This window comes from Tachyglossus aculeatus (genome assembly GCF_015852505.1).
Source record: "Tachyglossus aculeatus isolate mTacAcu1 chromosome 12 unlocalized genomic scaffold, mTacAcu1.pri SUPER_6_unloc_2, whole genome shotgun sequence".
NCBI lineage: Eukaryota > Metazoa > Chordata > Mammalia > Monotremata > Tachyglossidae > Tachyglossus > Tachyglossus aculeatus.
Window position 1 is genome coordinate 16201278 of NW_024044829.1, and position 22292 is coordinate 16223569.

General features: G+C 44.2%; 1 non-coding gene and 1 pseudogene across 1 annotated transcript; one reads left to right on the forward strand and one right to left on the reverse strand.

Moving 5' to 3' along the window:
* The first annotated feature begins 724 nt into the window (after positions 1-724).
* On the forward strand, positions 725-13164 carry LOC119921426 (annotated as a pseudogene).
* Positions 13165-15734: 2570 nt separating this feature from the next.
* Positions 15735-15872, reverse strand: LOC119921526. The gene has a single exon (XR_005448558.1). It is a non-coding gene; the product is annotated as a small nucleolar RNA SNORA7 (small nucleolar RNA).
* Positions 15873-22292: the final 6420 nt, after the last annotated feature.

Genomic DNA, 22292 nt, shown 5'->3' on the forward strand with positions numbered 1-22292 from the left:
CCCTGGCCTGGAATGCCCTCCCTCCTCAAAACTACCAATCATTCTTCCTCCCTTCAAAGCCCCCCCTTTGCCTTTCCCCCCTCCCTGCCCCACAGCACTTATGTACATATGTATATATTTGTACATCTATAATTCTATTGATTTATATAGATGCCTGCTTACTTCTTTGGATGTGCATATATCTATAATTCTTTGTATTTATAATTGATGCCTGTTCACTTGTTTTGTTGTCTGCCTCCCCCCTTCTAGACTGTATGCCTGATGTGGGCAGGACCTGTCTACTTGTTTTGTCACCTGTCTACGTATGTCACCTGTCTACTTGTTTCATAACCTGTCTACTTGTTTTGTTTTGCTGACTGTCTCCCCCTTCTAGACTGTGAGCCCGTTGTTGAGTAGGGACCATCCTCTATATGTTGCTGATTTGCACTTCACAAGCGCTTGGTACAGTGGTCTGCTCACAGTAAGTGCTCAATAAATACGTTTGAAAGAATGAATGAGTGAATGATCTCTTTACTGCTGAATTGTACTTTCCAAGAGCTTAGTACAGTGCTCGGCACACAGTAAGCACTCAAGAAATTTGATTGAATGAATGAATGAATGTAAGTGTTTTGAGCTCATTTATGAAGCATCGTTTAATCATCTCAAGACAAACCTAACAAGGATCATTGTTCTCTTTACCGAATCTGCAGCTCTCACTTGTGTACTTATTGCCTACCTTAAGTTGATGGAAAATGAAAGCAATGTGACAGAATTCATTCTGCTAGGACTCACACAGGATCCAAGGATGCAGACAATCATCTCTGTTGTGTTTTTTTTCATTTACATTGTCACCGTGGTGGGAAATCTGATCATTGTGGTAATCGTGGCTTCCAGTAAGACTCTGGATTCCTCCATGTATTTCCTTCTGGCTCACTTGTCATTTATCAAAGTCTGCTATTCCTCAGTCAGCACACCTAAATTGATTGTCAACTCCCTCTCTGAGAAGAAAATCATCTACTTCAAAGGCTGTATGACCCAGGTCTTTGGAGAGCATTTTTTTGGCGGGGCTGAGATCATTCTCCTCATGGTGATAGCCTATGACCGTTACGTGGCGATATGCAAGCCATTGCACTACACAACCATCGTGAGCAGACATCTCTGTAGCTCACTGGTGGCCGTGGCCTGGGTCGGAGGTTTTCTTCATGCCACAGTACAGATTCTCTTCCTGGTGCACTTACCATTCTGTGGCCCCAATGTTATCGACCACTTCATATGCGATTTATACCCCTTGTTGAAACTGGTCTGCTCTGATACTCACACCTTACGCCTCCTGGTTGTTGTTAACAGTGACAGGATGTGCGTTTTAATCTTTGTCTTGTTGCTGATTTCTTATGCCTTCATCTTGCACTCTCTGAAGACCCAAAGTGCCGTGGGTAGGCTCAAAGCTCTCTCCACCTGTGCCTCCCACTTCACCGTTGTCCATCTTCTTCTTTGTTCCATGTATCTTTGAATATGTGCAGCACACAACAACCACATCCATTGACAAGGCTGTTGCAGTATTTTATACTATGATAACCCCCATGCTAAATCCCTTCATCTACACGTTGAGAAATGCAGAGATGATAAATGCCATTAGAAAGTCACTGAGCAAAACAGTTACTTTTCCCCTTGAATAAGTGGCAACTTAGGAAAAGGGCTATAAATATGAATGAGGAAATCAGCTGCAGAATGTTCTTGCCCCCCTTTTTGAAGAACACACATTGTATTGATCAAGGGAAAATTGGTCGATGGTTTTCATAGATTTTAGGTCAGAGGTCAGATTAACATCATTTCTTTGTTAATTTGGAAATCTTCCAGTTTTAGATGTTGTTTTACCACCATCCTCTGGCTACTTGTCATTCATTTATAGCCATTCCTAATGTAAGTATAGAGAATAAAGGAGAGGAGTGTCATTAAAGAATGCGGAGGAGCATGGTCTAATGGAAAGAGCATAGACTTGGGAGTTGGAGGAAGTGGATTCTAATCCTGGCTCTGCCAGTGGCCTGTTGTGTGACCTTGGGCAAGTCCCTTAACGTCTCTGTTGCCTCATCTGTAAATTGGGGGTGAAAAATCTGTTCTCCCTCCTAATTAGGCTGTGAGCCCCATGTGATGCAGGGACCGCATCCTGGCTGATTAGATTGTGTCTACCCCAGCACTTAGTATAATAGCTGACTCAGAGTAAGCACTTAAATAATAATAATAATGATGGGAGAATTATGACAAAGTATTTATTGAACACCCACTGAGTGCACTACACTAAATGCTGTTCCCTGTACTTAATGCTTGAAATAGGAAAATATGAAGAAGCCATGTCTTCCCTGCCCACTGTTGCCATACATTCTAATTCAATGAGAGATGCTTATTCATTTGGGGGTGGTTTTACCCTATTGTCTTGTCTTAGGCTGTTGAGTCATCTCCAAACCACAGTGACTCCATGGGCACCTTTCATTCATTCATTCAATCATATTTATTGAGCACTTACTGTGTGCAGAGCACTGTACTAAATGCTTGGGAAGTACAAGTTGGAAACATATAGTGATGATCCCTACCCAACAGCGGGCTCACAGTCTAGAAGGGGGAGACAGACAACAAAACATATCAACAAAATAAAATAAATAGAATAAATATGTACAAGTAAAATGAATAGAGTAATAAATACGTACAAACATATATACATATATACAAGTACTGTGGGGAGGGGAAGGAGGTAAGACAGGGGGATGCGGAGGGGAAGGAGGGGAAGAGGGAGGAGGGAGCTCAGTCTGGGAAGGCCTTCTGGAGGAGGTGAGCTCTCAGTAGGACTTTGAAGGAAGGAAGAGAGCTAGCTTGGCGGATGTGAGGAGAGAGGGCATTCCAGGCCAGGGGGAGGGCGTGGGCCAGGGGTCGATGGTGGGACAGGCGAGAATGAGGCACACTGAGGAGGTTAGCGGCAGCGGAGCCCAGGGTAAGGGCTGGGCTTTAGAAGGAAAGAAGGGAGGTGAGGTAGGAGGGGGCGAGGTGATGGGGTGCCTTGAAGCTGAGAGTGAGGAGTTTTTGCCTGATGTGTAGGTTGATTGGTAGTCACTGGAGATTTTTGAGGAGGGGAGTAACTTGCCCAGAGCGTTTCTGCACAAAGATGATCCGGGCAGCAACGTGAAGTATAGACTGAATTGGGGAGAGACAGGAGGATGGGAGATCAGAGAGGAAGCTGATGCAGTAATCCAGTCGGGATAGGATGACAGACTGAACGAGCAGGGTAGCTGTTTGGATGGAGAGGAAAGGGCGGATCTTGGCGATGTTGCGGAGGGGAGACCGGCAGGTTATGGAGACAGATTGGATGTGAGGGGTGAACAAGAGAGCGGAGTCGAGGATGACACCAAGGTTGCGGGCTTGTAAACGGGAAGGATGGTAGTGCCGTCAACAGTGATGGGAAAGTCATGGAGAGGGCAGGGTTTGGGAGGGAAGATAAGGAGTTCAGTCTTGGATATATTGAGTTTTAGATGGCATGCAGACATCCAGATGGAGATGTTCTGAAGGCAGGAGGAGATACGAGCCTTGAGGGAGGGAAAGAGAGCAGGGGCAGAGATGTAGATTTGGGTGTCATCAGCGTAGAGATGATAGTTGAAACCGTGGGAGCGAATGAGTTCACCAAGGGAGTGAGTGTAGATAGAGAATAGAAGGGGACCAAGAACTGACCCTTGAGGAACCCCTACAGTAAAGGGATGGGAGGGGGAGGAGGAGCCCGCAAAAGAGACTGAGAATGAACGGCTGGAGAGATGAGAGGAGAACCAGGAGAGGACAGAGTCTGTGAAGCCAAGGTTGGATAGCGTGTTGAGGAGAAGGGGGTGGTCCACAGTGTCGAAGGCAGCTAAGAGGTCGAGGAGGAATAAGATAGAGTAGGAGCCATTGGATTTGGCAAGCAGGAGGTCATTGGTGACCTTTGAGAGGGCAGTTTCCGTGGAATGTAGGGGACAGAAGCCAGGTTGGAGGGGGTCGAGGAGAGAGCTGGCGTTGAGGAATTCGAGGCAGTGCGTGTAGATGACTCGTTCAAGGAGTTTGGAAAGGAATAGTAAGAGGGAGATAGGGCTATAACTAGAAGGTGAGGTGGGGTCAAGAGAAGGTTTTTTAGGATGGGAGAGACGTGGGCATGTTTAAAGGCAGAGGGGAAGGAACCAGTGGAGAGTGAGCAATTGAAGATGGAACCTAAGGAAGGGAGTGGGGACGGAGCGAGAGATTTCATAAGATGAGAGGAAATGGGGTCAGAAGTACAGGTGGCCGGAGTAGCACTTGAGAGGAGGGAGGAGATCTCATCTGAGGGTACTGCTGGGAAGGATGGGAGAGTAGCAGAGAGGGTTGAGAGCCGGGGGGTTGTAGAAGGGGAGGGGAGTGACTTTGGGGCGCTCAGACCTGATGCATTTAATTTTATTAATGAAGTAGGAGGCCAGATCTTTGGGGGTGCAGGAAGGAGGAGGGGGAGGAACAGGGGGCCTGAGAAGGGAGTTAAATGTATGGAAGAGCTGACGGGGATGATGGGCATGGGTGTCAATAAGGGAGGAGAAATAGTTTTGTCTGGCAGAGGAGAGGGCAGAGTTTAGGCAGGAAAGGATAAACTTGAAGTGAACGAGGTTGGCATGGTGTTTAGACTTTCGCCAGCAGCGTTCAGCAGCTCGAACTTAAGAGCGAAGGAGGCGGACAGTGGCCGTGATCCAGGGCTGTGGGTTAGTGGAACGAGAGCGGCGAAGGGAAAGGCGAGCGAGGGAGTCGAGCTGAGTAGAGAGGGTAGAGTTGAGAGCAGTAATTTTATAATCAAGATTGGGTAGAGAGGAAAGGGAGGCGTGGTGGGGTGTGATGCGCTTAGAACCATGAATGGGGTCGAGAGAGCAGAGGTCTCTGTGAGGTAGTAATATAGATTTACAGGGGAGAGGAGTGTGAGTGAGGAGGCAGGTGAGAAGGTTCTGATCAGAGAGTGGGATTTCAGAGTTGGTGAGGGTGGAGATAGTACAGCGGTAGGAGATGACGAGGTCGAGGGTGTGACCAAGTTGGTGAGTGGGCGAGGTGGGGTGGAGCAAGAGGTTGGCAACGTCAAGGAGAGATGGAAGGTGGGAGGCAGAGGAGTCACCAGAGTTATCCATGTGGATGTTGAAGTCTCCAAGGATCAGAGTGGGCATGGAAAAGTAGAGAAGGAAGGTGAGGAAGGGGTCAAAATCGTTAAAGGAGTTGGAGGTGGGGCCGGGGCGGGCGGTAGATGACGGCTACAGTAATCTGGAGGGGATGGTAGAGGCGCATAATGTGGGCTTCAAAGGAAGGGAAGGAAAGGGAAGGGGAAGGAGGGATAGTGCGAAAGCGACATTGGGGTGCGAGAAGGAAACCGACACCTCCTCCCTTTCCGGTGAGTCTCAAGGAGTGGGAGAAGAAGAAGCCTCCACTGGAGAGAGCAGCAGAAGAGACCGTGTCGTCCGGAGACAACCATGTTTCAGTTTGGGCGAGGAGGAGTAGAGATCTGGAAAGGAATAGGTCCAGAATGAAAGGGAGCTTACCTATAATGGAGCGGGGGTTCCAGAGGCCACACTTGGAAGCAGCTGTGGAGGGAAGGGAGGGAGGGGGAAAGGTGCGAGGGGTGGGGAGGGTTTGGATTGCGATGAGTTGGCGGGGGCCTAGGCGGGGAGAGTGGGAAGAGGGGTGGCAATGGGAAAGGGAAACTGGGATGGGTGGGGGTGGGGAGGAGGGGAGGGGGGCTGGGAAGGAGGAGTTGAGGGTTGGCGCAGGTACAGAGGGATCCTGTGTAGGGGGCGAGGGGGAGCGGTGGTGGGGGGGAAAGGGAGAGAAAAAGCTGGGTGGGAGAGGGGAAGGGGAGAGGAATGGGAATGGCAGTTGGGAGCAAGGGAATTGATAGTTCATTGTGAGGTCAGCAGGGTAAATGACAGCACAGCGGGAGCTTAACAATTGAAATGCAGAAGCAATAACACAGTAGCAATGATATAAGTAGGTGATGGCATCGCAGAGGGTAGCTAACAGTTAACAAGCTATGGTAATAATAAGGTAGGAAGATGACACTTCTCTCCCAGATTGCCCCTCCTCCATCTGCAATCATTCTGGTAGCATAGCCATAGAGCTTTCTTGGTTAAAATATGGAAGTGGTCTACCATTGCCTTCTTCCTCGCAGTAAATGAGTCTCTGCCCTCGACTCTCTCCCATGCTACCTGGCACAGGTGAGTTTTGACTTGCAGCGGATTGCCCTCCACTTGCTAACCACTGCCCAAGCCAGGAATAGAATGGGTATGCCTCTGCTTTACTCACCCTCCCAAAGCCAAGATTGGTAGAGTACTGCAAATTCTCCAAATGCGATCCTGAGAGGGTGCTTTACCCTAAAGCTCTACGGAATAATGGGTCGGAGAAGGTTCTGAGATCAATCAATGGTATTTACTAAATGCTTACTGTGTGCAAAACACTGACTTAAGACCCTAAAAAAGGACAATACAACAGAATTGGTATACATGATCCCTGCCCACTGGGAGTTTACAGTCTATGAGGGGAGACAGACATTACATTTGTAGATGAGGTCACTGAGGCATAGAGAAGTTAAATGACTTGCCCAAGGTCACAAAGGAGACATATGGCAGAGCCAAGATTATAACTCGGATCCTCTGATTTTCAGGCTTGAGCTCTTCCTAGGGACCGCTTCTCTAAGAACCACTTGTCAGCAAATTTCTGTGGACTAGTAATTCATTTGAAAATCAAGGTTATTTACAGCCCTATATACAAACAACAATCTTCAACAGTGACATACCTAAATACTGACTCTCAATTCTTTACATCCTTAAATGATGGAAAAATAGAAAAAGAAGTAGAAAACAGAATCAAGATCATTAATGCTTCCTTTTAGAGAGTAGGAGCCTTCATGGCATCCAGATCCAAATGAATCTGAAGGTGGATGGAGCAATTAAAATGGAACAATTATATTACACAAAAGAGAGAAACGGCATGGTCTATTGGAAAAACCATGGGGCTGGGAGTCAGGGGATCTGGGATCAAAAGCAGCATGGCTCGGTGGAAAGAGCCCAGGCTTTGGAGTCAGAGGTCATGGGTTCAAATCCCACCTATTCCACTTGTCAGCTGTGTGACTTTCGGCAAGTCACTTCACTTCTCTGTGCCTCAGTTCCCTCATCTGTAAAATGGGGAATAAGACTGTGAGCCCCACGTGGGACAACCTGATCACCTTGTATCCCCCAGCGCTTAGAACAGTGTTTTGCACAGGGTAATTGCTTAACAAATACCATTATTATTATTATTATTATTATTATTATTATTATTATTATTATCTAGGTGCTAATCCCGGCTCTGCCCCTTACCTGATGTGTGGCCTTGATCAAAGGACTTAACTTTTCTTTGCCTCATTTCCCTCAACTTTAAATAGGGATACAATGCCTGTTCTCCCATGTACTTTGACTGTGAACCCCATCTGGGACAGAGACTGTGCCTAATCTGATAAAGGTCTGTCTACGCCAGTGCTTAGAACAGTATAAGACATATAGTACATGCTTAACAAATACCATAACAAACAGATGCCACATCTGACTTCTAGAGAAGTTCCAACAACTCTGCCTATGAACAGTACTTAGTATCCAATGACTAGAGAGGGTCACAAACAACATGGTCCTGGAAAACAGGCAATCCATCGGCATCAAAGTATCACCCCCTCCTCAAGCCCTTATTACATTGCTTCTTATGTAAACACTCAATATCGATTCTGGTCCCTTTGTTTCCTTCACTGGGTGGGACGCTGTAGGAAAATGGATGACCCAAGAAACCCAAACAGCTGTTTTTGGGTGAGCTGAAATAGGGTAACCATAAGAAGGGTTTGCAACAGAATCAATCAATTGATTAATCAATTGATCAGAAGCAGAAATGCTTTCAAGATCAAGTGAAACAAAACCCCAAATAATGTGGCATAGTGTCTATCATCTGGGAGACAGCAGAAGCTGCCAGATCAGCCTGGCATTCAGCAGTTAGAAATGAAGTCCTTGTGTTCTGGAATCACTTCTACCAACTCTATTATGTTGTACTTTCCCAGCAGTGTGGCTTAGTAGAAAGAGCATGGTCTTCGGAGTCAGAGGACGTGCATTCTAACCCCAGCTCCGCCACTTTTCTGCTGTGTGACCTTGGGCAAGTCACAACTGCTCTGTGCCACAGTTCACTCATCTGTTAAATGGGGATTAAGACTGTGATCCCCACGTGGAACAACCTGATTACCTTGTATCTACCCCAGTGCTTAGAACAGTGTTTGGCACACAGTAAATGCTTAACAAGTACCATATTTATTATTATTATTTTAAAGCTTAATTCAGTGCTTTGCACATAGTAAGTGCTTAATACATGGCATTGATTCACTGGTTAAAACTGAGGATGACAAACACAATAGTGTAGCAAGGGGCCTAGGTGTCAGAAGAACTACGTTCTAATCCCAGCTCTGCTGCTTGTCTGTTGTGTGACCTTCGGCAAGTCAATTGACTCCTCTGTGCCTCAGTGACCTCTCCTGTAAAATGGGGATTAAGGCTGTGGGCCCCATGTAGAACATGGACTGTTTCTAACCTGACCACCTTGCATCTACCCCAGTGCTTAGAACAGTGCCTGACTTGTAGTAAGCACTTTGCAAATATCCAAAAAGGGGGAAAGGAAGCAACTTTACATGCCAATAGTGTGGAAGGAATTGTTAGTCACACTTATATAGCCCAATAAGAATCTCAATATTGGCATCCTTAAACCCAAAATACAAGTAGATATAAATTCCTTATGTTTTCACCCATTCTGCAGCATATCCTTGAATTTCTTGCTTTGTTTTCTTGACATCCTATCTCTACTAAATGTCCCCTTTGTTACCCATTTCACCTCTAAATTAATTGGAAGTGTGGCTATGACTTCGCTTCCAGAAAGAAAACTCTGGTTGTGATTGGTCCTATTGCCAAATATGGTGTTAATTTCCTAAGGCCAAATGAAGCTCTCTCCTAAATGTTTAGCTTTGACAAATAGTCTTTTTAAAATTATTTTGCCCCTTCTTTGATAAATCTATACCCAGGAATTATCCTAGACAGGCAGTTATACACAGGAAATTTAAATCCAATTCAATTTTTTTGAATGCAATGCTACAACAATGATATTGACTTACAAAAATAGTCTTAATTCTAGTTACTACACTCTCCATAATGCTAATCAGCATTTCACATTTAGGAAATTGGAATTTTAATAAGTAAAGCACACATTTCCCTTATATTAAAAGAGATCAATTACCACTTTTAACCAAGGTCTCGGGATTTCCTAATCCACAGTCATTGTTGATATTTTTGAGGCATTTCACAAATAATAATAATGTCAATGATATTTGTTAAGAGCTTACTATGTGCCAGGCACGGTACTAAGTGCTGGGGTAGATACAAGCAAACCACATTGGACACAGTCCCTGTCCCAAATAGGACTCATATTCTCAACCCCCATTTTACAGATGGTGTAACTGAGGCACAGAGAAGTTAAGTGAGTTGCCCAAGGTCACACAGCAAATAAGTGGTGGAGCCGGGATTAGAACCCATAATCTTCTGACTCCTGGGCCTTGCTTTATCCTCTATGCCAGGCTGCTAGGATATATCATATACCTATAACTGATAATTTAATATTTGTAACTGTGGGGTGATGTTCCAGTTTCAGACAATTATTATTACCGGTTTTTTACCAATTATAAATAAGAAGAGTTCTGTTTTCATTTGAGCTTAGTCACTGTCTCAACTTTAGGTTCTATTGTACTCTCCCAAGGGCTTAGTACAGTGCTCTGCTAAGTAAATGCAAAGAAAATACCATTGACTGATTTAGGTTCTTATGCTCCTGATACCTTTCTGCTCCACATTATTACATGGATATTGTTGTACTGTGTCTTTGCTTTTGGCCACCCATTATTATTTTGGTTTCTCTTTCGGGATACTGTAGTGACAATGCTCTTTTACTCAATACCTTTTGACTCTTGTGCTATTTATCCTCTTTGAAAGGTCTTAAATGTCTTGTTTCTTGTGTCAGATATGAAATGTACTTGCCAGAAAAGCCAAATATTTCATCATTACCTGTTACTCTTATCTTTTGTGAGACTTGCTCACCTGTATTACATTTTGATTAATTTTAACACCAACACCCAGCAAATTGAAATTCCCTTTGAGCTAAATTACATTTACTTTTATTCAGTTTTGCATCTATATCATGAGTTTTAATCACTATTGTTCAGTAATTCAATTCTGGGGAAATGGAGTTCTCCTCAGAAACATAAAGCATTTGGATCAACATGAAAAACAGTCTTTTGACATTTTCCTTAGGTAATCCTGCCAAGTGACCCATTTTTCAATAAATCCACAACTGTTACATCAACAATATTAAATATCTCTCTCTGCTGAGGGAGCCGAGTTATTTCAAAAAATCTCTTGGCAAGCAATGTTTGAAGAACAGACAAAACTAGTCATTTAGGGGTTTTATTGCTCATTGCAGAATACACTTAATATGAATGTCTGTTTCTCTGGAGACAAGAGGGAAGGTTCTGGTTGTTTTCTTGAATTGGCCATCCTCTATGACAGGTACAGATCTTCTGAGGCTCAGACTTGGAACATCTAGCTGAAGGTTGAATTTCAGTCATGAACGCCAAGAGTACCACAGTTAGTGCCCAATAGGAATATGACTAAATGACTGAACTCCAGAACAATGACTGTTGTCTTCTAGGCCATAATTTTGAGGAGAAAATTAATAAGAATTTCTGCATTCCATAATAGTTCTACCTGATTCTACTGTCTCCCCCTCTAGAACCTAAGCTTGTCGTGAGCAGGAAATGTGTCTACAAACTCTGTTATATTGTACTCTCCTAACTTATTTGTACAGTGCTCTGCAAACAATAAGTGCTCAATAAATATGATTTATTGATTCTTTGTCTTATCTCTTTTCATATTCGTTCTCTAGGGACACTAGAGATATAGGAGTCGCTTCGTTCAGGTGTCACCATGAAAAAGGAACAGAAAAAAATGGGATTTTTCAATGGTATTTGCTAAGCACTTACTACGTGTCAAGCACTGTTCTAAGCCCTGATATACATACAAATCCATCAGGTCGGCTCCTGTCGCACATGAGGCCTGCAGTCTAAGTAGGAGGGAGAACAGGTATTGAATCCCCATTTTACAATTGAGCTACCTGAGGAGCAGAGAAGTGAAGTGACTTTTCTAAGGTCACCCAGCAGACAAGTTGTGAGCTAGGATTAGAACCCAGGTCCTCTGACTCCCAGACCTGTGGTCTTTCCACTACACCATGCTGCTTCCTGTTATATTATCACAGGGTGCCATTTCTAGATACAAGTGAGTAAGGACTGAGTCTAGCTGAGAAATGAGTTGATGATTCAAGAACATTTATTCAACACCTTAAATGATAACATGTGGACCAGTCCTTCTAGGTTGTAAGCTCACTGTGGGAAGGGAACATGTCTGTTATATAATAATAGTGATGACATTTTTAAGTGCTTACTGTATGCCAAGCAGTGTCCCCATCTGTACTCTCCCAAGCGTTTAGTTCAGTGCTTTCACACAGTAAGCACTCAAAACTACCACTGATTGATTGACTGACAAAACTTTTTTCTCTATTGGGAAGGGATGAAGAGGGATTGAGTGGGTGCCAGCATCATAAATGCAGGTTTCATCGACAGATGCATAGAGTAAGAACATGGAGACACAGACGAGTTTTATGCTTTGAGACTTAGTAAGCTTATTCGAGAAAAACATTTTGAAATGCTGCTGTCACAGTGAGCAGATTTAGGAGCTCAGAAGACCAATCCATGTAAGCATTTAGAATACTGCATTCAATTTAACTGCTGAATCCAAACAAGATGCTTTGGGCAAAGCAGAGGGAATACTTCCCAAACTCTTCCTTTTCCTAAACTGATCTCACCTTTCCATACCTTTTCTTGGATTTACAGTGCAAGATTGCCTTACCATTGTTGAGGCTGCATCCACGAGTGTGTTATTGAGAGAGACTCTCTCTTACACACTTTGCCCCTGAAAATGTCCCTTTTCTACTCAAGTGCCATTCAGCTGAGTCTTCCTCAGACATCACTGATGTGTGTAAGCTCCTTGTGGGAAGGGAATGTGTCTACCAACTCTGTTGTAATAATAATTATAATGATGGCAATTGTTAAGTGCTTAGTATGTGTCAATCACTGAACTGTTAGTGTAGATATGAGAAAATAATAATTCTGGTATATGTTAAGCACTTACTGTGTGCTAGTCACTGTACTAAGCACTGACCAGGTCCCACATGGGCCTCACAGTCCAGGTATGAGGGAGAACAGGTAGTGCATCCCCATTTCGCAGATGAGGGAACTGAAACACAGGAAGTTAAGTGGCCTGCCCAAGGTCATACAGCAGGCAAGTGGCAGAGATGGGATTAGAACCCAGGTCCTGTGACTTCCGGGCCCGTGGCCTTTCCCCTAGGCCATGCTACTTCTCTCCCTTATACTCACCCAATTACTTAGTCCAGCTCTCTGCACACAGTAAACAATAAATATCATTGATTGATTGCTAAAAAAGGGATAGTCTAGTCTACCACCAGCAGGCCTTGCTCCTGTAGGTATAAGCTCCTTGTGAGCAGGCATCACATATACCAACTCTTGTATTGTACTTTCTCAATCAATTAATGCAGTGCTTCACACCCAGTAAGTTCTCAATAAACTTTTTTGATTAACTGATGCTCCTCAGTTCCTGATCCATCCACACTCTTTGGCTCACTCACCTCTCCCAATTCACTGACACCTATTGTGTGATAGTAGGTAGGACTAGAGCCAGATGATCTTCCTCTGGGAGAAAATAGGCCTGGTTAGAATTCCAGAAGCATCAGAAAACTCAAAAAGAGGCATTCACTTGGGAGCTTGGGACTGAGTTTAAGTGATGAGAGTCAGGTGGGAGTTGAACACTGATGAGTTCACCCCAGTTTTCTCTGATTCTTATTTGCATGTTTTTCCTCTCCTTGCAGTTAGAGTACTTTGATTTGTCATCTCAAAGCTTCCCTCAGTGGGAGGGAATGTACAAAGAAACTGAAGAATTCAGCAATGTTCTCAGTAGTTATCCCTCTGGTAAACTGGATGCAGTTTTGCAAATAGCATGATTGACCCTCAAAATGCTAACAGCCTGAACTGCTCTTTTTTAGACCTCTGCACCCTCTGCAAGTCCACCTGGACATGGTGAACAGCAGAAGACTCCATTTGAAATTATCCTGAAGTACGGTGGCTTAGTGGAACAAGCACGTCCTTGTCAGAATCAGAGAATGTGTGTTCTAATGCTGGCTCTGCCACTTGTCTGTTGTGTGACTTAGGCAAGTCACTTAACTTCTCTGTGCCTCAGTTACCACATCTGTAAAATGGGGATTAAGACTGTGAGCTCCATGTGGGACAACCTGATTACCTTGTATCTACCCCAGCGTTTAGAACAGTGCTTGGCACATAGCAAGCACTCAACCAATACCATAAACAAAAAAGCATGAACATCTCTGTGTGCCATCTAGGGCATTACATTTTTATATTATCCCTCTGGTCACAGATACCCTTTACTGATTATAGCTAGACACAACTGGTCTAATAGAACACTAGGACAAAGACACTATTAATAATGCTACTGTTTGGGGGGCTTTGGGTGGGACTTTTTTGGGAGGGTAAATTAGAGTAGATAGTAGTGTTTATCCAGAAAACAGACCCCAAACTTTAGCAGCAGGTTGGTTGAGAAGCAGCATGGCATAGTGGATTGAGCACGGACCTGGATGTCAGAAGGTAGTGGGTTCTAATCCCAGCTCTGCCACTGCAGAGCAGCTTTGCCAAAGTCTGCTGTGTGACCTAGGACCAGTCACTTCACTTTTCTGTTCCTCAGTTTCCTCATCTGTAAAATGGGAATTAAGACTGTGAGCCCCATGTGGGACAGAGACTGTGTCCTACCCAATTTTCTTGTATCCACCCCAGCTCTTAGTATAGTGCTTGGCACACAGTGAGCACTTAACAAATATCAGAATTATTATTATTATTTCCTGTAGAAAGCTAAGACCACACACTTTACATGGATGAAAGAAGATGGGAAAGAAGCACCTAAAATCTTGAGAGGTTTCTAAATAAGGAAAGGGAATACACAATTAAAATTTCTGACCACGAACCCCAATGGCCACATTTCTCTTGATCAATTTTCTCTTAGAAAGTCAGCTGCTTCTCTCATTTGTGTGAACATGAGTTTCATTTTGGACCATTTATCTTGAGACTTGACACTTTTCTTCGCCAAAATTTCCTCATGGCATTCTTCACCTCTGCATTTCTCAGAGTGTAGATTAGGGGGTTTAGCATGGGGGCTACCATGGTATAAAATATAGCCACGGTTTTACCTACAAGCAAAGAGGTCATGGGTCACATATACACAAATATAAAGGGAGTAAAGCATAAAACAACAACAGTGATGTGGGAGATGCAGGTGGAGAGGGCTTTGCATCTGCCTTCCAAGCTGTGAGTTTTCAGGGAGTGTAAGATGACAACATAGGAAAGCATCAAAAGGATGCAATTGAACAGGTAGATCACCCTGCTGTTGGTAGCTACGAAGAGACCGAGGGTTTGAGTGTCACTGCAGGCGAATTTCAGCAAAGGATACAGATCACATATGAAGTGATCGATCACACTGGGGCCACAGAATGGTAATCTCACCGTGAAGAGAATCTGGATCTTTGCGTGAAGAATCCCCCCATCCAGACGACCCCCACCAGCAGCCTGCATAACTGCCTGTTGATGATGGTCAGGTAGTGCAGAGGCCTACTGATGGCCACATAGCGATCCTAGGCCATCACTGTGAGAAGGATGATCTCAGCACCTCCAAAGATGTGTTCCACGTAGACATGGGTCATGCAAACTTCAAAGGAGATGATGTTTTTCTCCCGGAAAAAGTCTGCAATCAGTTTGGGGGCTAAGGAAGAAGAACAAATCATATCTATGAAGGACAGATGAGTAAGAAAAAAGTACATGGGAGATCCCAGATTCTTGCTGCTGGTTATGTTTGTCATGATGAGCAAGTTGCCAATCATAGTAACACTGTAGACAGCTAAAAACATGCTAAGTATTATTTTATGCATCCCTGGATTCTAAGTCCCAAAGGAATGAATTCTGTCACATTGTTTTCATTCTCCATTCAGTCTACGGGAAAAGTGAGCACACAGATGAGAGTCACTATTCCTGCCAAGAAAACACATAGATAATGAACATTCTCACTACTGACATCTCAAATTTATATGAGCTACTTGTCCATGAAACATCAGAGTAGTCTGTCCTGCCGTATTCTAACTCAAATGCTCCATTGATGGTTAATCAAGGGAGCCAAAATAGTCTCTAACCCCCAGTGTACACTACTTTCATCAAAAAACAATGATGATTATTGTTTAATATGTGTCAAGAACTGTTCTAAACGCTGGGGAAAATACAAGATAATCAGGTCAGTCTTATGCTGTCGAGCCATCTCTGACCTATAGCGATGCCATGGACACATCTCTCCCAGAACAACCCATCTCCATCTGCAATCGTTCTGGTAATGTAGCCATAAACTTTAATTGGTAAAAATATGGAAGTGGTTTACCATTGCCTCCTCCCATTCAGTAAACCTGTGTCCCTGCCCTTGACACTCCCCCATGCCACTGCTGCCCAGGAAAGATGAGTTTTGACTTGTAGCAGATTGCCTTCTACTTGCTAGCCACTGCTCAAGCTAGGAATAGAACGTGTATGCCTCTGTTTGACTCTCCTTCCCGTAGCTGAGACTGGCAGAGTACTGGAAACTCTCCAGATGTGACCCTGAGAGGGTAACCATGTCAGACAAAGTCCTTTATCCCACACAACATTCACAGTCTCAGTCAGAGAGAGAACAGATATTTAATCTTCATTTTACAAATCAGGTAACTGAAGCACAGAAAAGTTAAGTAACTTACCCAAGGTCACACAGCAGGCACAAGGCAGAGCTGGAATTAGAACCAAGGTCCCCTGACTCCCAGGCCGGTGCTCTTATGGCTTTATTTGACCACCGCTTTAGGACACAGCAGATTTGCTGTATTAGAGCAGCTTCTCTAATCTCATCAGGGCATTTCTGGGAACATTGGAGATGATTTAGTGGACAGGGAAGGTGTCTATGAACTCTGTTATATTGTACTCTCCCAAGCGCTTAGTACTGTGCTGGGCACACATTGTAAAATAAATATGATTGATCAGTAAGGCAGAAAACTATTTACTCTACATAGAGTGACCCAAGCAACCACTCTTCCGTGTCTAATTCAATTCCAGACAAATCCACAGAAAGTAGCCCCAGATGGGTGTTTCTGGACAGGAAGGATTTTAAAGAGACACAGAGTTTTGTGCCTAGGGTTTTCTGCATCACTCCCAGTGTCATCCAAAGAACCAGAACAAATCTTAGCCCCACTTCCACATAGTATTGTGCTGGACCATACAGAAATGAAATGCAACCACAGCCCCATCCCTTCTCTATAAGCGATTACAGTCAAAAAACCTAGAGAACATATTGATAAACCATTTGAGTAAAGCCTTGGGCCAAATATGGGATGAGCTTTTCCTTTCCTAGTTGTCTTCTTCAATTGTGCTCTCCCAAAGAGTACAGTGTGTGGCACACAGTAGACTCAAAAACAGCCATTAGTTTGTTTAATTGAAATGGAAAATTTGCAAGGAAAAGAAAGGGTTGAAGGGATGAGCAAATCCAAGTAGTGGAGGTAGAGAGAAAGGAGGAAGAGGGCTTAGAACTGTGTTTGACATATATAAGTGCATAGCAAATACCATTATTATTATTATTACTATTAAGAGGGGGCAGGATTGAGGGAACAGAGTATTCAAATCATCTTCAGAGATGAACCTAAGGGGTTTGGAAGACTGTGGTCTAGTGGAAAGGGTAGGATACTCTGAATTTGGAAGGCCTGCATTCAGGTTAGTTAGTTTTTGGAAGTAATGGTATGCATAAAGTTGGAGAAGCAGCATGGCTCAGTGGAAAGAGGCTTTGGAGTCAGAGTTCATCGGTTCAAATTCCGGCTCCACCAAATGTCAGCTGTGTGACTTTGGGCAAGTCACTTCACTTCTCTGTGCCTCAGTTACCTCATCTGTGAAATGTGAAATGGGGATTAAGACTGTGAGCCATCTGTGGGACCACCTGATCACCTTGTAACCTCCCCAGTGCTTAGAACAGTGCTTTGCACATAGTAAGTGCTTAATACATGACATCATTAATTAATTAAGTAGTGTGCTCCAAGCACTATGCTACCAGCTGGGGTAGATGCAAATATCACATAGTCCCTGCCCAATATGGTATTTACAATATAGGTGGGCGTGGCCAGATTGAGAACAATGCTAACAATGTGTTGCAAACAACAAGAGTAAACCAACCAAAACAACAACGTAAAGACAAGTAAATGAATAGTTCTTGTGCCAAGCAAAACAGTTCTTAGTTATAAAGCATGGCAGTCTCCCAGAATCTATATTGGTGGGTGATGGAGAAAACTCTTGAGCCCAGGGGGTTTAAGAGGGCACTTAAACCTATTTGACTCAGTCCCTGCCAACTCCCTGCCATGCAGGGAATGGGAATTGTGGCATACAGTGCTCTGCGGTGGCAGGGTAGGCTGTTCGAGGTGTATAAGGCAGAGGAGTTCAACCTCCCTCATCTGCCACTGGTCTACTGGGGGATCTTGGACAAGCCCCTGAACCTCCTTGGCCTTCAGGTTCTGCATCTGTAAAATGGGGACAATACCACATGCACCTCATTCATTCAATCATATATATTGAGCGCTTACTATGTGTAAAGCAATATACTAAGTGCTTAATGGTATTTGTTAAGCACTTACTATGTGCCTGAACTATACTAAGCGCTGGGGTAGATACCAGCAAGTCAGGTTGGACATAGTCCCTCTCCCACGTGGAGCCCACAGTCTCAATCCCCGTTTTACAAATGAGAAAACTGAGGTGATAGAGAAGTAAAGTGACCTGCCCAAGATCACTCAGTAGACAAGTGGCAGAGCCAGAATTAGAACCCATGACCTTCTGACTCCAAGGCCCATGCTCTACCCACTACGCCATGCTGCTGCTCCTCCTCCTCCTCATCATCATCAATCGTATTTATTGAGAGCTTACTGTATGCAGAGCACTGTACTAAGCGCTTGGGAAGTACAAGTTGGCAACATATAGAGACAGTCCCTACCCAACAGTGGGCTCACAGTCTAAAAGGGATCAGATCCTCCCTATCTCCTAAGATGTTCTGAGTGCAAAGTGGAATAAACTGTATGATAACTAGTAAAAATGAAGGCTTTATAAAATGTCAAGATATTATTCATCCATAAAACCAGGTTTCTGCCCCCTCATATAGGTGATTCCCCTATGTTGCTTCCTATCGTGTTTTTAAATGACACAAAGGGAGAATCAATCAGTGGTATTTATTGAGCACTGTACTATGTGCTTGAGGGAGTACTACAGACTTGGTAGACATCTTCCCAGCCCACATGAATTCCACCAAACCTTCATTTTCCAGGCTACTTCTTTTCACACTTGCATCATTTTGGGAACGTGTCTATTAACTGTGTTGTACTCTCCCAAGCAGGTTTTTTTTGGGGGGGGTTTTAATGGAATTGTTAGTTCCCTACTATATGCCAGGCACCGTACTAAGCTCTGGGGTAGATATAAATTAATCAGGCTGGGCACAATCCCTGTCCCACCTAGGGCACACAGTCTTAATCCCCATTTTACACATGAGGTCACAGAAGCACAGAGAAGTTAAATAACTTGCCCAAGGTCACAGCGCAGACAAGTGGCAGAACCAGGATTAGAGCCCGTAAATACCTTTGATTGACTGACTGATAATCGAACCAAACCAAAGGAATTCTCATCTTCCAGAGATCTGAACCAAGACTTCTTTGCCATATCCAACATTCTCAGCCTCCTGGGCCACTTAGAAAATGCTTCCTACAAATTCAGATTTCATCTCTGAATTACACTACCAGCATTAAGACACTGAGACAAACAACAATACTTTTTCATTCCCTGTGAGGTCATCTCAGGCTGAGTAGTTTTTAATATCCTGATTTTTCTAAACTACACACATTTTTAATAGCAAAAACCTCTATTCACTATCTTTCCTTTAAAACATATCACCAAATAAAAGCCTGAAGATCCCAAAACCTAAGACTGAGGTGGCTTGGTATTCCTCAGAGGGGCAGCTTTGAAGTGGACTCTTTGAAGTTATCTTAGAGTTCTTTGAGAAATGAAGACTAAAAATGGAAGATTAAATACAGGTGAGGAGGAGGAGAAAGAGAAGGGGGTGTGTGACACAAGCATTGAAATAGGAAGGAGATAGTGTTCATCTTGCAGGCAACTGTGCATAAGTCATGTTTTGGGCATTGCCAGAATCCTTCTTGGACCAAAGTGGCACCAGGCTCAAGGTTTTTTGGTGTGTGTGTGTGTGTGTGTGTGTGTGTGTGTGTGTGTGTGTGTGTGTGTGAACATTTTTTAAAATTGTATTTGCTACGGGCTATATGCCAGACACCCTACTATGCCCCGGAGTAGATAAAAGCTAATTAGATTGGACTCAGCCCCTGCCCAACATGGGACTCATAGTCTTAATCCCCATTTTTCCAGATGAGGTAACTGAGGCACAGAAAAGTGAAAAGACTTGCCCAAGGTCTCACAGCAGACAGGTGGCAGAGCCAGGATTAGAATCTGGGTCCTGCTGACCTTCAGGCCCCTGCTCTAACTATTAAACCCCGCTATGTCTCTTGAAACAGTAGTTCTGTCAAAGACCTGCTTCTCTTGAAGCAGTGGTTTCTACCACTGAGCCCTCTCAACAGGCTAGTACTCTTCACTAGAATAAATGATCGGGTGCAAAGCAAATGTGGATCAGGGTGGTATCCAAATGTTCTTCATTTTCTCTTTTGTAATTAAAATAATAATAATAATGGTATTTGTTAAGTGCTTACTACGTGCCAAGCACTGTTCTGAATACTGGGGTAGATGCAAGGTGATCAGGTTGTCCCATGCAGGGGCTCACACTCTTAATCCCCACTTTACAGAGGAGGTAACTGAAGCACAGAGAAGCTAAGCGATTTTCCCAGTCACACAGCAGATAAATGGTGGAGTCAGGATTAGAACCCACAACTCTGACTCCCAAGCTTGCACTCTTCCTGCTAAGCCACAGTGCTTCTCAATACAAGTTGAAAGTCTCCAAATTGACGTGCTCTCTTACTGCTTCACCTCATTTGTGAGGAAGTTATAAGGCCATGGTCAAGTTCTTGGGAAAATATTGTTACCATTACCTATATTCATTCATTCAATCGTATTCATTGAGCATTTACTGTGTGCAGAGCACTGTACTAAGTGCTCGGGAAGTACAAATCGGCAACGTATAGAGATGGTCCCTACCCAACAACGGGCTCACAGTCTAGAAGGGGAAGACGGACAACAAAACAAAACAAGTAGACAGGTGTCAATACCATCAGAATAAACAGAATTATAGGTGTCAAAACCATCAGAATAAATATAATTATAGCTATATACACATCATTAATAAACTTGAGTAATGAATATGTACAAATAAATTAAATAGAGTAATATGCATAAATATATACATGTGCTGTGGGGAGGGGAAGGAGGTAGGGTAGAGGAAGTAAAGGGGGCGATAGGGAGAAGGAGGAGTCGAAAAAGGGGGTGCTCAGTCTGGGAAGGCCTCTTGGAGGAGGTGAGCTCTCAGTAGGGCTTTGAAGGGAGGAAGAGAGCTAGTTTGGTGCTTGTGTGGAGAGAGGGCATTCCAGGCCAGAAGTAAGGCAAGGGCCAGGGGTCGATGGTGGGACAGATGAGAACGAGGCACAGTGAGGATTTTAGCGGCAGAGAAGCAGAGTGTGTGGGCTGGGCTGCTGAAGAAGAGAAGGGAGGTTAGGTAGGAGGGGGCGAGGTGATGGAGAGTCTTGAAGCCAAGAGTGTGGAGTTTTTGCTTGATTCGAAGGTTGGTAGACAACCACTGGAGATTTCTGAGGAGGGAAGTGACATGCCCAGAGCGTTTCTTTACAGAGATTACCCGGGCAGCAGAGTGAAGCATATTCTGAAGCGGGGAGAGACAGGAGGATGGAGGATCAGAAAGGAGGCTGATGCAGTCATCCAGTCGGGATAGGATGAGAGATTGAACCAGCAAGGTAGCGGTTTGGATGGAGAGGAAGGGGTGGACCTTGGTGCTGTTGTGGAGGTCAGACCCGCAGGTTTTGGTGACAGAAACTGTAGACTGCAAACACCTTGTGGTTAGGGATCTTGCCTACCAACTCTGTAGTTTTGTACTTTCCCAAGCACTTAATCCTGTGCCCTGTACACAGCAAGAGTTTAAAAAAAACCATAGATTGATTAACTGTTTACATTTTATTGCACTTTCCCAGAATTCAAAGGACCAAAAACATTCACGCTGCTGCCCAGATCATCTTTGTGCAGGAACGCTCTGGGCATGTTACTCCCCTCCTCAAAAATCTCCAGTGGCTACCAATCAACCTATGCATCAGGCAAAAACTCCTCACTCTCGGCTTCAAGGCTCTCCATTACCTCGCCCCCTCCTACCTCACCTCCCTTCTTTCCTTCTACAGCCCAGCCCGCACCCTCCGCTCCTCTGTCGCTAGCCTCCTCACTGTACCTTGTACTTCCCAAGCGCTTAGTACAGTGCTCTGCACACAGTAAGCGCTCAATAAATACGATTGAATGAATGAATGTACCTTGTTCTCACCTGTCCCGCCGTCGACCCCCGGCCCATATCCTCCCCCTAGCCTGGAATGCCCTTCCTCTGCACATCCACCAAGCTAGCTCTCTTCCTCCCTTCAAAGTCTTACTGAAAGCTCACCTCCTCCAGGAGGCCTTCCCATACTGAGCCCCCTCCTTCCTTTCCCCCTCCTCCCCCTCCCCACCCCCCTGCCTTACCTCCTTCCCCTCCGCACAGCACCTGTATATATGTTTGTACGTATTTATTACTCTATTTTACTTGTACATATTTACTATTCTATTTATTTTATTTTGTTAATATGTTTTGTTTTGTTGTCTGTCTCCCCCTTCTAGACTGTGAGCCCACTGTTGGGTAGGGACCGTCTCTATATGTTGCCAACTTGTACTTCCCAAGCGCTTAGTACAGTGCTCTGCACACAGTAAGCGCTCAATAAATATGATTGATTGAATGAATGAATGAATTAGTATTAGATTGTGAACCCCTTGAGGGACA